Raw genomic sequence first — 17,559 nt, 5'->3', positions numbered from 1 at the left:
ATATTAATAATTGCTTTACTGTCTGCACCAATGGTACTTCCTTCTCAGTTATCATATGGAACGAGCCCCGTTGTAGCCGAGAAAGTAGAAGACATGTGGAAGCAAAGGGTTCATTTTTGCCCTTGTTTTCTGGGGCGGGATCTAACTGAAGGGAAGTCAGCGAGGGTAACATGTTAGAACATTACGGTAAGCTCTACAAAATTGAAGGTTGGTGCACCGACTCCGAATATGCTTTATGGTAATAATTAAACAATTGATTCAGTACACACACACACTACATTATATATTATGACTGCATGTGGAAAGATGTTACAACAGATCAATTAACGCTCGCTATTATCATAGGAACAGTAAATTGCAATGCAAGAGACAATTTTATGACGAACGCCATCAAATTAATGCTCATTAGCTAATGGACATCAGCAAAATAGAGGAACGGTCTTTTAATAATGGATAATTTACTTCAATAAGTATATGCAGAGACGTCTGGTAAGCTGAGGCAGTTCATTCGCCAACAACGTTGTGCTAAGATTTAGTGTTACCATCCAAAGAAACCATATACTACTAAAAAATGAAGAAACACTTGCGTACAGGTCGACGTTGTATATCTGTATGCCACACTTCTAAAATTTCCCACGGTCACCTGTGGTGTCTAAAATGCGAAGAAAAATATCAAAACTAACTGCTCAGACACGCTTCTGCAATAATTTAACATATCCATCAAGTTCTCATTCAGCCATGTCCTCACCCACTCTCTCTTTTGACTTGGATCTTTAGCCTATATTGTGGGAACTATCAAATGAATGGGAGACTTGGATCTCAAGTTCAAGTGTGAATTGTTTCTGGACCCAAAAACAAGAAACCGTAATTTGTAGCATTAATTCATGAAGATTCCAGGCTGTCAATGCCTTCAGCTAAGAAATCTAATCAGACGTGGTGCAGGGCTTCAACTATATAAAGGGTTGGAATCCACATTGTGGGAAGCAAGCATAGAGAATTGGAGAAAGGCAAAAGAAGATGGGAACCAGGAAAGGGCCGAGGCAGTGGCCTCTACTCATATTGGCAGCGACCATTTCCCTAGTTGCTATCAGTGTTAGTGCTGACGACAAACAACCACCCTACCACCACAACCGTGCTCCACCACATCGCGACAACCATCCACCCTCTCATCAAAAACCACACCCCCACCCAAACCCCAAGCCCCGCCCCCACCCACCATCTTCTCATAAGTCACCTCCTCTTCCATCACTACCACCACCTTCGTATATTCATAAGTCACCACCCCCTCTGTCCTTACCCCCACATATCCCAAAGTCACCTCCCCTGCCATCACCATTACCTCCTCCTTCACCCCGTGTTTACAAGGCCCCTCCTCCTTCTCCTTCGCATTCTCCACTACCCCCACATATCCCTAAGTCTCCTCCACTACCATCTCCATCACCTCCTCCTCCGCATGTCAAGTCCCCTCCTCCTCCTTCATATTCTCCACCACCCCCACATGTCCCTAAGTCACCTCCTCCTCCACGTGTCTACAAGTCTCCTCCCCTTCCTTCACATTCTCCACCACCCCCACATGTCCCTAAGTCTCCTCCACCACCATCTCCATCACCTCCTCCTCCGCATGTCAAGTCCCCTCCTCCTCCTTCATATTCTCCACCACCCTCACATGTCCCAAGTCACCTCCTCCTCCACGTGTCTACAAGTCTCCTCCCCTTCCTTCACATTCTCCACCACCCCCATATGTCCCTAAGTCTCCTCCACCACCATCTCCATCACCTCCTCCTCCGCATGTCAAGTCCCCTCCTCCTCCTTCATATTCTCCACCACCCTCACATATCCCCAAGTCACCTCCTCCTCCACATGTCTACAAGTCTCCTCCCCATCCTTCACATTCTCCACCACCCCCATATGTCCCTAAGTCTCCTCCACCACCATCTCTATCACCTCCTCCTCCACGTGCCTACAAGTCTCCTCCCCCTCCTTCACATTCTCCACCACCCCCACATGTCCCCAAGTCACCTCCTCCTCCACGTGTCTACAAGTCTCCTCCCCTTCCTTCACATTCTCCACCACCCCCTCAAATGTCCCTAAGTCTCTCCACCACCATCTCCATCACCTCCTCCTCCTCCGCATGTCAAGTCCCCTCCCCTCCTTCATATTCTCCACCACCTTCACATGTCCTCAAGTCACCTCCTCCACATGTCTACAAGTCCCCTCCCCCTCCTTCACATTCTCCACCACCCCCACATGTCCCCAAGTCACCTCCTCCACCATCTCCATCACCTCCTCCTCCACGTGTCTACAAGTCCCCTCCCCCTCCATCATATTCTCCACCACCCCCACATGTCCCTAAGTCACCTCCTCCTCCACATGTCTACAAGTCCCCTCCCCCTCCTTCACATTTTCCACCACCTCCACATGTCCCTAAGTCTCCTCCACCACCATCTTCATCACCTCCTCCTCCGCATGTCAAGTCCCCTCCCCCTCCTTCATATTCTCCACCACCCCCCCATGTCCCCAAGTCACCTCCTCCACCATCTCCATCACCTCCTCCTCCACATGTCTACAAGTCCCCTCCCCCTCCTTCACATTCTCCACCACCCCCACATGTCCCCAAGTCACCTCCTCCTTCACATTCTCCATCTCCCCCACATGTCCCCAAGTCACCTCCTCCACCATCTCCATCACCTCCTCCTCCACGTGTCTACAAGTCCCCTCCCCCTCCATCATATTCTCCACCACCCCCACATGTCCCTAAGTCACCTCCTCCTCCACATGTCTACAAGTCCCCCCCCTCCTTCACATTTTCCACCACCTCCACATGTCCCTAAGTCTCCTCCACCACCATCTTCATCACCTCCTCCTCCGCATGTCAAGTCCCCTCCCCCTCCTTCATATTCTCCACCACCCCCCATGTCCCCAGTCACCTCCTCCACCATCTCCATCACCTCCTCCTCCACATGTCTACAAGTCTCCTCCCCCTCCTTCACATTCTCCACCACCCCCACATGTCCCTAAGTCTCCTCCACCACCATCTCCATCACCTCCTCCTCCACATGTCAAGTCCCCTCCCCTCCTTCATATTCTCCACCACCCCCACATGTCCCCAAGTCACCTCCTCCTTCACATTCTCCACCTCCCCCGCATGTCTCCAAGTCACCTCCTCCTCCAAGTGTCTACAAGTCCCCTCCCCCTCCTTCACATTCTCTACCACCCCCATATGTCCCTAAGTCTCCTCCACCACCATCTCCATCACCTCCTCCTCCGCACGTCAAGTCCCCTCCCCCTCCTTTATATTCTCCACCACCCCCACATGTCCTCAAGTCACCTCCTCCACCATCTCCATCACCTCCTCCTCCACATGTCTACAAGTCCCCTCCCCCTCCTTCACATTCTCCACCACCCTCACATATTCCTAAGTCTCCTCCACCACTATCTCCATCACCTCCTCCTCCGCATGTCAAGTCCCCTCCTCCTCCTTCATATTCTCTACTCCACCCCCCACATGTCCCCAAGTCACCTCCTCCACTATCTCTATCACCTCCTCCTCCACATGTCTATAAGTCCCCTCCCCCTCCTTCACATTCTCCACCACCCCCACATGTCCCTAAGTCTTCTCCACCACCATCTCCCTCACCTCCTCCACCCCGTGTTTACAAGTTATCTCCGCCTCCTTCACATTCCCCACCACCTCTATCTGTCTATAAGGCTCCACCCCTATCATCTCCATCACCTCCTCCTCCACATGTCTACTAGTTCCCACCTCTCCCTTCAAATCTCCATCCTCTCCATACTACTCTCAAGTCTCCAGCTTGTCCTTGTGTCTTCAAGTCGCCATATCCTTGCCTCCACAACTCACCTTTACGTCCAAAAGTTTATTAAGCATTTTTTTTAACCAAGTTAATTCGAATTGCCTCAATAAAATTGTTAAATTTACTCTTTCTATTTTCCTTTACGATGTTCATGAATAATATTGTTTATGGTATGGTGTTCGGCTTTCCTTAATCACATTGTAACCCCTTTTTATTTTGATTTGTTTCCTAGTGAAATTTAAATTGTGGTTTCATGAACTAGTATATTAAATGTTTTAATTTGTTCGTTTTAAATTAACTTTATTTTCTTCATTCTATTATGATATCTTCCTGCGAAGTTGAGTCATATAATTAAAATTTGATAGAGTAGTCAACCATTATTTTAAAGATAAAAGAAAAATATTATACCAACACTATACTGTTAATATTTTATGCCCTTTGTTCCCGGTGGCTTAAGGATGCACTGCGGCACTGCGCAACAAAATTTTACATATTCTGAGTTTAAGGCTAATATTAATTATCTAACCACCTCATTTCATTTGGTTCAGTAAAAGAAAAGTCTCATATCTTCATCAGGTTTCAGCTTATTTTCTGATTTTTGGTCTTGATCTTTTCATATGAATGCAAGGTAACTTGTGGTCAAGGGATTTAGGTATTAGTGGGGTAGTGTAGATCAATATATCAACTAAATATATTTTGGAAGAAAAGTTAGATGCATAAGTTTACACATTTAATGGACTTTTTTCTAATCAAAATAAAATATGCGTATTTTTTGTTCATGTTTACTTAATTTCTAGCTTTTATCATTAACACTTCTAATTCTAATTCTTTTTAAAATTTATAACTCACTTACTCCATGTATCCTAAACGGAAAAGCACGTGGGAGAGGCAAAAATGATGTTAGGCACTAGTATTAACATTTATAAGCCATGTCATGAATTGTTATAACATCATTTGATTATGATCTGCTATCAGTTGTGTTGAAAGCAATTGTTGCAACACAGTTTAAATTGTAGTGTATAAAATATTTTCAAGAAATTAATATAATAGTCTCGCTCTTATAATATTCAACAATTTTAGTTCTATATTATTGTGATGAATATATTTATCGGAGGTTATAAATGTTTACAAATGTATTCTTCATTGACTAATAATATTGTATGTATTAATTGCTAGCTGTCCTTGTGTCGCACGAAATGCTGGCTCATATTAGATTACATGTACACCATTCATGTAATTAACTTTAACTATCTCTAATCTCTATGCTGACACGTACAACCACATAAAGTAAAATTAATGAGATTCGATTGTTAACAACAACGTAAAAATCATCATAAACTTAAACTAAATCAACATTATTATATCATTCCATTACATGTATCACTTCAACATTATTAGAATATTTTCCTTCGGCACGATATTTTTGGTTTTGTGCTTACTTCCACATTCACTCCCATCCACAATAATTTTCAATCCAACCATCGTTCTTACTCTAAATAATGCAGCATATAATAGACCATGTGTAAGGATTGAGTTGCACTAGATAGAAACAAACTTGAAAGTATTAAAATTATTTATCTCAATTACATCATCAACGGCTGTATCGATATAAGACAATTTCATAACCAAAACAGTAAAGTATATCATTTGGCTTCATCATAACTAATAACATTCGTAATATCAACCTTTTGAAGTTCGTTTCTGGTCGTTATCTCCACGTGAAAAGGAACAAATTAGGGTTTTAATTTTAAAAAGTCATAATTATAGGGAAAAAAAAAAGCGATGTGCAAGTTAAGTAGGCCTAATTAACCAAATTTGGCCTTTTGTTTTGGTACAACAAAATTGATTCATTTTAATATTGGGTTGATTTTTCCCCCTGATATTTCCAGCTAGAACAAGGTTGCACAAAGGAGCCTAACTGTAATTTTATATTTTATAGTGATGGTATTGAAAAATTATGTTCTTTTCATTTTTTTTACACATAACATCATTGTTATTGATCAAATCTTAATTAAAATATAATTATTTTTCCGGAATTACACTATCTCAATATTAAATTGAGGAATGTACATGAAATTTCTTGATTATAAATTATAAAGTAGTTAATTGATTTTTTATAATGAACAATTGTTATTAATAGGAATGACCTATTCAGATAAATATTATTGTTTATTCGACCATATACTTAATATTGATAACAGCGTCCTAGCCAAAAAATATTTATAATATTTTTTATTAACTGTAAACTTGTGCATTGGCCAAAAAAAATAAAAGTTATGGTGTGTTCAGAAGTACAATAAGAATATTAGCACAAAACACTTCATCATACTTAAAACTCCGTGAAGATTTATAAAGTGGAGTGCCTATAAAGTTGAGACATTTTGAAATGTGGAAGAGCAACGAAAACGGTGTTCTGGTGGTTGCCTCATTTGATTGCGTCCAAGGACAATTTGCCATGTGAACATCGAAATATTAAGACCTTATTAGACGTAGGAGTTGGACGAGAAGATAAAAGTCAAACTTTCAAATGATGTTTCAGACAATCAGACGCTATTCTTAATCTCTCAAGTGTTTTGTTTTTGTGTTCCTTGCATTACTTACCATTATAATCAAGTTTAATTCCTTATAAATACGGTCATATCTCACACCTATACCAACTCATGGCGGCAAAATAATAATCGAAAGAAATTAAAGTTCGTTGAACCCAGCTTGTTGGTTCAATAAATAAACCTACGAATTATTTATATTCACATAAAACTACTTTTAACCCTTTTGCCAAAAGAAGGTACTTTAGCACCAATTCGTTTCTGGTCCAGAGTTCCAGACCTTCATCGATTCCACCTAAATGGAACAAGCGTAAACCCTTCCCGACAGCCGACGGTGAAATTTTCAACTTGTTGGATTTCGTTTCTCGATCATCTGACGTTAACTTGCCAATAAAAAAAACACCTCATTTATTCAAGAAAATATGGAAAGAAATACTACCTCCGGTGCTTAATATAAGAATTCATTTGATTTTTATTTTGGTTCTAAATAAAATTTCAATTCATTTTTTTCTAAGACAGTCCTTGTAATAATAGTAGTTCCAACAAATACACTTAATTAATAAGGATATTTTAAAAATACAACACTTGTTTATTATAAATAATTAACTTAATTAATTTTTTAATCTATTTAAATTAATTAACTAATTCTTATATTAAGTACCGAAGATAGTAGCTTTTGATTGGACAAGATATTTTTAAGGCGAGTATTTTCGGCACCGCGTACGGAAAAAAAGTCAGCGAAAAGCGACACCGAAGGTACTAGTTCTAAACAACAATATTTTAAGGTAACAAAACGTGTTCGATCAGCAGCTGATGAAATATGTTTAATGTCTAAACAATACGACCTAGTTCTTGTCGTTTTCATCTTAAAGAAGACGAACATGTACACCGTACTATCTTGTTTTGGGGGGGGGGGGACGTCCCAGCTGCAAAGCATGTTCTAATGCGAAGCTTGTATATATGGGTACAATATGTTGCTGAAATTATTAGTGAAAGAACAAAGAGTTTGTTGGGAAAAAAATTGAAAATGGAATTCAGAATTTGCAATCGAGATGAGACACTTCTGCACAGGAATAAAAATTGAAATGGGGAGTTTTGAAAACTGTAATTAATATGATAAAAAGGGTCAACATAATGCAACTTACAATTTTTAATATAAGAGCTACTTAATTAATACAAATAAATTTAAAAAATTAATTAAACTAGCTATTTGTAATAAATATGAGTTTATTTTTTTACGGTATCTTTTTAATCATAACCAGCTTGGGTGCAAATCCTCTTAATATGTGTAATCAATTGAAGTACTTTAATGAATGAATTATAAAATTGGGAGACAAATCCAAGTTTTATATTTATTACTAAATTCATTCTCAACGAACTCTTATATTAAGGCATGGAGATGGTAATAAAGATATGCACTAGGATAAAACTCAAAACACTTGTCATAAAACGAGAGTCTAATGAAATCACAGAATACGAGATTGAACGCCTGTCTCTGTGTTTCCATAAAACTTGCGGCTTGCCTTTGCGGGATCATCTTTAGGAGTAGACCTTTAGCCCTTTCTTCAATTACAATATTTGCCCGTTAGGCCAAGTGACAGGCGACCTTATGTAATATATGCCATTTGGAAGAAATTAAAGCAGAGAAGATTGCACATTAGAAGAGTTGCTGTTTCACACTAAGTGATAAATAAGAAGAATTAGCTTACACCTTTAATAAAATGAACAAATGATGAAGAAAAGATCAGAATATGTGATCTCCGACGCGTTTAAACGATATTATATAATAATAGCCATGAAATTCTCCCACTCATGCAGCCATGTTTGTCCTCACCAACTCCCTCCCTTGACTGTGTCAGCCCGGCCACGATTTCAATTTTAATTTGCAAGCCAGCCAGTTCAGACTCTGAAAGCATTGGTGCCAGGCTGTGTCAACGCATTAAACTAATAATTTTTTGGAAGCCATGGTGAAGGACTGCGACTATATAAAGGGTAAGAATGGAGGATAGATGAAGCAAACAGGGAAGTACAGAGAGAGAGAGAAGCTGGGAAGCTCAATGGGGGCGAGGCAGTGGCCAGGACTCACACTGGCAGTGGCGCTATGCCTGGTTGCTATCAGTGTAAATGCTGAATATGGCTCTTATTATGAACACCGTCCACCCTACCATTACAAGCCTTCTTCACCACCAAAGTATGCAGCACGCCCCTACGTCTACAAATCTCCACCTCCACCCTCCCCTCCAGTTCGCAAATATCCTCCATACGGCTATAAGTCCCCACCCCCTCCATCCCCATCCCCACCACCACCACCTTATCTATATAAGTCTCCTCCTCCTCCATCACCTTCTCCACCCCCTCCATATGTCTATAAGTCTCCACCTCCACCATCTCCCTCACCACCACCACCACCATATGTGTACAAGTCTCCACCACCTCCATCCCCATCCCCACCTCCTCCCTACATCCACAAGTCCCCACCTCCACCATCCCCTTCACCTCCTCCACCATATCTTTATAAATCACCACCCCCACCATCTCCTTCACCACCACCACCCTATGTATACAAGTCTCCACCACCCCCATCTCCATCACCGCCACCACCATATGTCTACAAGTCTCCACCACCTCCATCCCCATCACCACCTCCTCCTTACGTCTACAAGTCCCCACCTCCACCATCCCCCTCACCTCCTCCGCCATATGTTTATAAATCACCACCTCCACCATCTCCCTCACCACCACCACCATATGTGTACAAGTCTCCACCACCTCCATCCCCATCATCACCTCCTCCTTACGTCTACAAGTCCCCACCTCCACCGTCCCCCTCACCTCCTCCACCATATGTTTACAAATCACCACCTCCACCATCCCCATCACCACCTCCTCCTTACGTCTACAAGTCCCCACCTCTACCGTCCCCCTCACCTCCTCCTCCATATGTTTACAAATCACCACCTCCACCATCTCCCTCACCACCACCACCACCATATGTGTACAAGTCTCCACCACCCCCATCCCCATCACCACCTCCTCCTTATGTCTACAAGTCCCCACCTCCACCATCTCCCTCACCTCCTCCGCCATATGTTTACAAATCACCACCTCCACCATCTCCCTCACCTCCTCCACCATACGTCTATAAGTCTCTGCCACCTCCTTCTCCTTCACCATTGCCACCATATGGATACAACTCTCCACCTCCCTCGTCACCCTCTCCTCCACGTTACTACTATAAATCACCTCCTCCTTCACCTCCTACCTACTACTAGTCTCCATACCCTAATATTTGCTAAGCTTGCTCTCAAACCAATTTGAATTGTTTCAATGATAATTTTATATCCATTATTTATGTTTGTATAAAATCTTTTCTGAATAATAGGGTGCACATTAAAGTGAACATCTTATGGTGCATCCCTCGGTGTGATTGTCTATGCGATACCATTTGTTATATTGTCAACTATTATGAAAGAGTTTGATTTCTTGATTTATTTATGTTTCATATATCATGATTTGTTAGAGTTGACTAGGATTTCTATTTTTTGACATCGCATAGTAACAAAATTTAGGATCCCAAGAACTCAATTTTGAACGATTAATAATCAACATTCGCCAAAAATATCAATCAAAACCAAAATATGCTTATAGACGGATCACTTTGTTTTTATAAATACTATTAACTAACGAGTACAAAATGCTCATTATTTATCCCATCCCGTTACGATATAACATACCATTCACATATGAGCTGAGCGCCAAGCTTGCAAATATATGTACAACTAACAGCAGATTCATCTTTAATCTGTTACGTTGTGCTATTGGACATCACCAGCCATGTTGTCAGTTAGATGCTATATTCACAACTTCCCTACTCTTTTCTTCTTCCTTTTCCCCAAAAATTGTTGCCCCTTCAATAAACATACCTGCCTTGGCTTGATTAAAAGATTCATTTGGCCCATGCGCAAGCTCGAAACGAGATAATGTTATCGCTTTTTTGCCTTTCAAATAATATATATTTCTTATAATGTATATCCTCTAAAATTTTACATCAAAATTAGTGCATAGTCTATTAACTTCAATGTTACTACCTCTGTTCCTCATTATAAGATCTAAATAACTGAATCATATGCTTTCAAAAAAAAAAAAACTAAATCATATGGCTTAAAAAAACTGTTAAAATTTTGTTTTCTAAATATGTGCTCATTCAAGAACTAGTCCCTTAGGGCCCACTTCCTTAGAAGCATGAACAACTAACCAATCTGCTATTGAATATCCCTGTCCAGAGGTTAGGGAGAAAGCAAGAGAGTCATGAAGTCCATACGATGGGAAACATCAAATTGCAGGGCATGGTAGCTAGTAATTCTTTCGGACTCAATCAAGTGAAAAACGCTCCGCATAATCCAACTCAATCACTAAGGAAGTCTGGCAATGGATGCTGCTCAGATATGAAACTTGAGTCAGCAGTAATTGTGCCGCTCCACCTCCTTCATGGTCCCTACATAGAATTTTAATTCAGCCTCTAGTTAGAGTTATTCATTCAATCGATCCTGCGTTAGAGCAACTATGGCATCTGGCTTGGAGGCTTTCATGGGTATGAAGGCAAGGTATGATTAATATGCTCGAAGTTGCTGAGTCTTCTGGTGGGAAAATTCAGAAATCATCTATGATAATATTTTTCAATGGGGTGCTGACTGGCGCCTTCTCTCGTTCCCATCTGAAGTTATGAACATTATTAAAAGCTCATCACGTAAAATGAGAGAAGCAAAATGGATGTTAAAATGTCGCTAGAAGTGGGATGTGAACCCACGCCCCCTTTCGAAGACCGGGACTTGATGAGTCTGGCGCCTTAGACCACTTGGCCATCCTGACAATTTACTGATAAAAGGAAGCATAATATAATAATCTATATCCTTGGCAGGTTTTTATTTTTATTCTGCAGAATATATAACTTGTTCGTCCCTAATTTTCTCTGTTATCAATTCAATCCTCAAACTTTTACTAATTATCATTCAGCTGTAGTGTTTATGCGTTTAGAAGTTGAATTACGCTGATTTATTTTGAATCGGAAAATTGTAGAGATTGGGTTGTTTCGAATTAAGGAGCTACACATTAAATTATTTTAAATTAAAATTTAAAGATTGAATCTAAAGCTAAGAAAAAATTTGGATATAAAAAAATCATATATTTTTCTTTTTTATTTGGCCATAGACTTACTTTCTTTATTACTCCATTTTTTTTTAAAAATAGGTTATTTAGTATCTAGTACTTTCGACTAATATGAAGCTCCTAATTGCGAGAAAAAACTCTTTCAATCTCAATATAGTTTTTTCATTACTTAATTTTATTATGCCAGAAAAACCATCCAAACGCTGGTTAATGGATTAACTTTTACACTATATATAGTACTCGTATTCAACACATGACAAGGCACAGAAAAGAAAAGGATAAATTAGGAATAATGGCGAACAACTTACAAATAGATCAACCAATTGCAGGGACAGGTGAGAAGAGATGCAACAAGAAAGGATCAAAGATGTTTTGGAGATGTCTTTAAGCCGAGCAAAACGAGAAGCAATCCCAGATAGTCATAATTGTAAGACTTCTCAAGTTCCTGAAACTTAGTGGTTGTCCATGGAGGATACCTAAACCAGAAATCAGTGAGGAAGCTTCTTCTCACAATGCCCTTCTTGTGGCTGAATGTATCAAACGAGAACTTCCCGTGGTAGTTCCCAAACCCACTTTCCCCAACTCCCCCAAATGGCAAGCTGTCCGCCGCATACTGCACCACACACAAAAAATCAAAGTATTACTTTTCTAAATGAAAATTAAAGATCTCATATTACTCAACATTTGATAAGTTGCAGAGACAAGCGGTAGCATATGAATACATACTTGAAGAATTGCATCGTTGAACGTCACACTTCCAGATGATGTTTCGGACACCATTCTCCCCTGAAGGGTTTGGTTTTTGGTGAACACGTAGAGGGCAAGAGGCTTAGGCCTTGATGTGCTTCAATGGGGGATCCACCAAGATTGTTGGTTCAATAAATCTGCAAATTATTTGCGCACGTCAAGCTGTTTTTCCTGGCAGAGAAGATATGGTGAAACAACTAATTGATTTATTTAGCAAACAATTACAAGTGTTCTTCGTCCATTGAGCCGCCATAAATTACAGATTCTTTGACCCTTGGATCCGAAAGAAGATTCTTCAGTCTGAAGAAGTGCTGTTTATTAATTATCCTGGCAATGGTGTTGGATTCTGATGGCTTTTCTCCCAACATCTTTTTGATCCCAACCTTCATCAACTCCACCTAAGGAAGACTAGAGTAACTATATATGGCACACAAATTTGCTGCTGAATGGTAGAAAACTGCTGGGGAAACGTACCAATGTTGAAGCGAATTCCTTTTCAACAAGAATATAATCAATTGCAATGCATGCTTGACCAGCACAAGTCCCAAATTTTCCCACAATAATTCGTTTTACAGCCACCTTGGCAGTTTAACAACAAAAAGCAACAGTAACTTCCAGTAAGTGTATTGTTCATTAAGAGAAACAGTTGTTAGCGTACTTGAATAAATTGAACTTGTGAGATACTTCTCTGTCCCAAGAAGAGGATAGGGAATCAACGACGGCAGGGCATTTTCCCCCAGCTCCAAAGTCACTGGTGTCAGATGTTTCGCTGCCGCTGACATCACAATTCGTCCCACACGTGGACTTCCTGCATATAGTGCCAGATTAAGAAGAAAGAGAAAGACAGGAGTCGTGATGATGATGATGATGAGCGTGTCAATTATGGGTACCAGTGAAGAAGATCTTGTCCCATTTTGGAAAAGTAATTGCTCGGCCACTTCTGGGCCTCCTTGGATGACCTTAATGGCTCTGTTGTCCAAGTAACTTGGGAGGGCAGAGGCTAGCAGAGAGGCACTTGCAGAGGATAGCTCTAAAGGCTTTAGGACTACTGTGTTCCCAGCAGCTACTGCTCCTATCAGTGGCTCTAACGACAATCCTAATGATTATTATTAGTGAAATAAAGACATTAGGCATATATCTTCCAGAATAGATGCCTTAAACATGATTTTTGGTTGTAATTAAGTGGGTGGCTCATTCTCACCAAAGGGGAAGTTCCAAGATGATATAATGAGCACCAGACCCAAAGGCTCCGCAACAATTTCTGCACTTGTAAGGAGTGCTATTCATGGTAAATCAGCCTATCAACATCACAGTTGAGTTGAACAGATTTCTCATGTGTACTGATATATTACTTTGCAAGATTTTCACGCTTAAGAGGTAATAACATACTGCTCGATTGTTACCTTTTTGGGTGACATCCATTCTTTCAGATGCTTCAAAGCGAGATTCAGGGACTTGAAGCAGTGTTTGAAACAGAATGAGAGGGAACTGATCTCGTCTCAAAAGACTCGATATGATGTTTTCCAAGATCCAGCATGAGAGCTTGGAAGATGTCATGTTGTTTGTGGGTGAGGAAAGCACGTAAGCCTTCAAGCTGTGACGCTCTCCAAGAAGCTCCTTTGGTCTCGCCAGTGCCATAATACTCCCTCAGGCTTTCCAGTTCTCTCTCCATTTTCTTGCTGCTCTTCCTTTCCCCTGCCTCTATTTATCTCTGTTTCAGCCCCACATCGCTGTGATCAAGAGCAATTACAGTGGATGAGAGGCCCACTTCATTTTCCCTTTCAACTTGATCTGTTTTAACTTTCATCCACGAAAGTGACTGGCCACTCTCGCCTGAACCTAAATAAAGTACAGTATGTATGAGTCTCATTCATTCTCATAAATCTCTCGTCTTCGTCATATTGTTTTCTATCATCTTCCACACCTTCTACCAGCATCACTTATTTAAGAGGTTCACAGCCACCTCACTGCATGTATTATAGCAAATATTAATTACCCTCCCTCAAAAGTTGTCCTGTTCACATTGTCTTCTCTTTTTAATCTCAGCACGTGTAGATATACTCGACAGGAGTACAGAGTACTCAGAATTCAAATTACTTGCGATATAAAAAATGCATTCCTTTTTTCCCTAATCATTCCACTCCGTCTTAGTCGCTCCCCATCTAGTTTTTTATAATAAACTTATTTATTTTTATTCTTTTAATGAAATATATTTATTTTTAAACAATTCATGCAAGTATATATAATGTGATATTATATGTGAAACTATCCTAATCCACTTGATTCATTTATTATAACACAATTGACAACTCTTGAATTGGCTTCTTTTAAACTGATGTGCTGGGCTGAATGAAAGTAAGTAGCCGCCCTATATTTTATATATTTATTTATTGCACCTAATAATACATGACTTAGCTCAACATAGAAAATATTTTTTAAGAAATTGTGTTGTAAATATTATGTGTGGGTGTGTCAAAGGAAGAGTCCCATATTGTTTGGGATTGTGAGGGTCCAAGTAATAAGTGGTCTTGGGCTACCAAATAGGCCAAGAAGAGGAGTGGACTTACGCGCACAATGAGCCACCGGAGACAAATCTGGCAATTTCCCCTCATCCCTTTGTGCACGAGTCAAATGCAGTACTGGGCACTTTATTGGAAATATCTATCTAAATTTTAATTATAATTATGCCTCTTCAATGTTCGTAACCGAAGACTTTATTCTCCTTAAATAGTCATTAAACAAGTTAATTACTACTTGAAACCGCTCTTTTAATTATGAGTTAATTATCATTAAGCGCGTTTAAATGTGCCCAATGGTATTGTGATCCGTAGCCTATAAAAGGGGCATGAGACAGAAGTTCAAAGGGGGATCGCCGTGCTCTGAGCTTTCTGGCAACTCTCTTCCCTCCTCTGGTGTTCTGCCTTCCTGAGTTCTTTTACCTTTTGCTGTTCTGCTCACCCTGTTCTTACAGGAAGAATCCGTTTAATCCTGGGGAGTGCCGCTTCTTGCTTTGCCGGTAGTTGCGGAATAACTCTTAAGGACAGTGTCTGTAAGACACGACTCGGATTTACCGTTCTCTGCAGGTGTTGCTGTCAACAGGGTTTGCCTAGCATTATAGAGGAGGTGGAAGATCTGCTAGATCTTGGAGAATTTTGGTGCTGCCGCCAACAAATTGTCTCCTATTTGTGGGTCGATTTAACTTGAATTCAGATAAATTAGAGTTCAGTGCAACTTTTAGATGGTCTAGAAAATCAAACATTTCATCAAATGAATGTATTGGAGCATAATTTAATGGTCATGTTTTATTAAAAAAAATCTATCAGTTTTTAAATCTAATATGTATTGCATAAAAATAAGACTGTACTTTTCATATTATCTCTTGAAATATGTGATACATAAATTCTTTTAAATCAAATAAAACTGTACTTTTCAGATTGTGGATCATACTTTCTTAGTGCAACATAAGACTATATTTTTATCTTACATATGGCTTTTGCATAATAACGCACAACACACTTTTCTAAATGCATATATTATTTGGGTATCTATTACTATAAATCACTTTTTAAAAGAATGGGTGATTATTATCATAAGTTACTAAGTGAGACATTAATTGTAAATTTTTAAGATTGTCTCTATCTTAAGGGTAATATAATTTCCCTTTTTAATTCTCAAAAATATAATTCATAGTTTTAAAATAAATAATTTAAAAAATTAGTTGTTTTCAAATAACTTTAATGGGTTAATCACCTTCCCTAGTACTGAATTTCTGATAAATTGTTGTAGTATAGTAGGAAATATAGTGGTACATATCAATTATATAAAAAAAAAACCAATTTTCGTTTTAAACATATCAATAATTATTTTTTTGTAAAAAATAATTACTATAGTGTATCAGGATTGGTCACCGCCACCAACAATGGTACTTTTTTTTTTTGTATAAACCATCCGGTATCCAACCGCGCCTTTTCTGGGCCCCAGCCTCTTTGAACCAGTTGTACCCGAGCGATCGACTAGTCCAGATTCGGGCCGGGCGACAAGTAAAGCCCTCCCCGGTACCCTTTTTAACAAGTGAGGATTCGAACCCCTGCCCTCAAAGAGCAGAGACTCGCCTCACTTGTGGCCTAGCCAGTCACCACTAGGCCAGGAGTATTCGGGTACCAACAATGGTACTTTGGGCTCAACTAAAAAATTACTATTTTCAAGACATCGCTGCTTAATTGAAGAAAATATACGTGTTTCACGAAATGTTATTGGTGCTTAAAGCACTTAAGCATTCCAAACCTGAATTTTTATTCCTGTAATTGTTTTTTCAGTTCGTTATCATAATTTTAATTTGATTTTAATGAATTATCACCGGCAATCTGATTGCTGGCCCCGCTGATAATGGGCAGAAGTGACATAACATACATGTGTAAATAAATGCTTCTATCTTCAGTCCAAAAAAAAAAATTCTTCTATCCGTGCAGATGGGGCATTTGTCGTGGTTAGGAGTAAAACATAAAGTGCATTAATTTTTTTCTTAAATGTGGGGGCTCTTATTAATTGCAGAACCAATATGTATTATTCATTGTAACCAAAAAAAAAATATTATTCACGGAGTACTTATTAGCTTCTTGATTGAAAATTTGAGCTTAGTTTTCTTAAAATTACATTTTAAGCAGCAAAATTAAATTTCATAATGATTTATTGACCTCCTTTGGAAGGTAGAATCACTTAAACTCTTTTTTTTTTAACCTGAGAATCACATAAACACTTGAAGTACATCATATTACGAAAAAATATACTGAAAATGCATTAATAATTTTTATGTCACATATAAAAGCTAGAAGTTCTCAATATAGGATTTTAGAACAATATTCTGGTCCTTCAATATAAGTTTCCCTGCACAACACCATGGAAATAGGCAACATTAATAGCACATTTATTAATATATGAGTTAATGTTGAATATTTCAGTTGATAACATAATGTACTGTTAAATGTTACTCCCTCCGTTCCTTATTATAAGAGACATTTGATGCTTATAGCATGTTCCTATATATAAGAGACACTTACAAGTTGTCTCTACTTTTTTGTGTTGATTTACTATTTTACCCATATTTATTATTTCCAACTCACACTCTCTCTCCCTTCCACTTATCTTTCTTTTAATAATTTAATTGTTCTCTCTCATGTTCTCTCTCCTTATTATGAGGGCATTTTTGGAAAAAAATTATACTTTTTACACATTAATTGTTCTTAACTAATTTTAACTGTTTTTTTGATCAACGTACTTCGGTTATTTGT

The 17,559-nt window shown here is 39.3% G+C and overlaps 2 pseudogenes; one reads left to right on the top strand and one right to left on the bottom strand.

The window, feature by feature from the left end:
* Nucleotides 1–1,017: 1,017 nt before the first annotated feature.
* LOC114736366 (extensin-2-like) lies at nt 1,018–9,860 on the top strand (annotated as a pseudogene).
* Nucleotides 9,861–11,726: 1,866 nt separating this feature from the next.
* LOC114736370 (aldehyde dehydrogenase family 3 member F1-like) lies at nt 11,727–14,060 on the bottom strand (annotated as a pseudogene).
* Between the last annotated feature and the right edge of the window lie 3,499 nt (nt 14,061–17,559).

This window comes from Neltuma alba, unplaced genomic scaffold, assembly GCF_004799145.2.
Source record: "Neltuma alba isolate B1F8T4 unplaced genomic scaffold, ASM479914v2 tig00013332_pilon, whole genome shotgun sequence".
Classification (NCBI taxonomy): domain Eukaryota; kingdom Viridiplantae; phylum Streptophyta; class Magnoliopsida; order Fabales; family Fabaceae; genus Neltuma; species Neltuma alba.
This window is presented reverse-complemented; position numbering and strand designations above follow the sequence as displayed.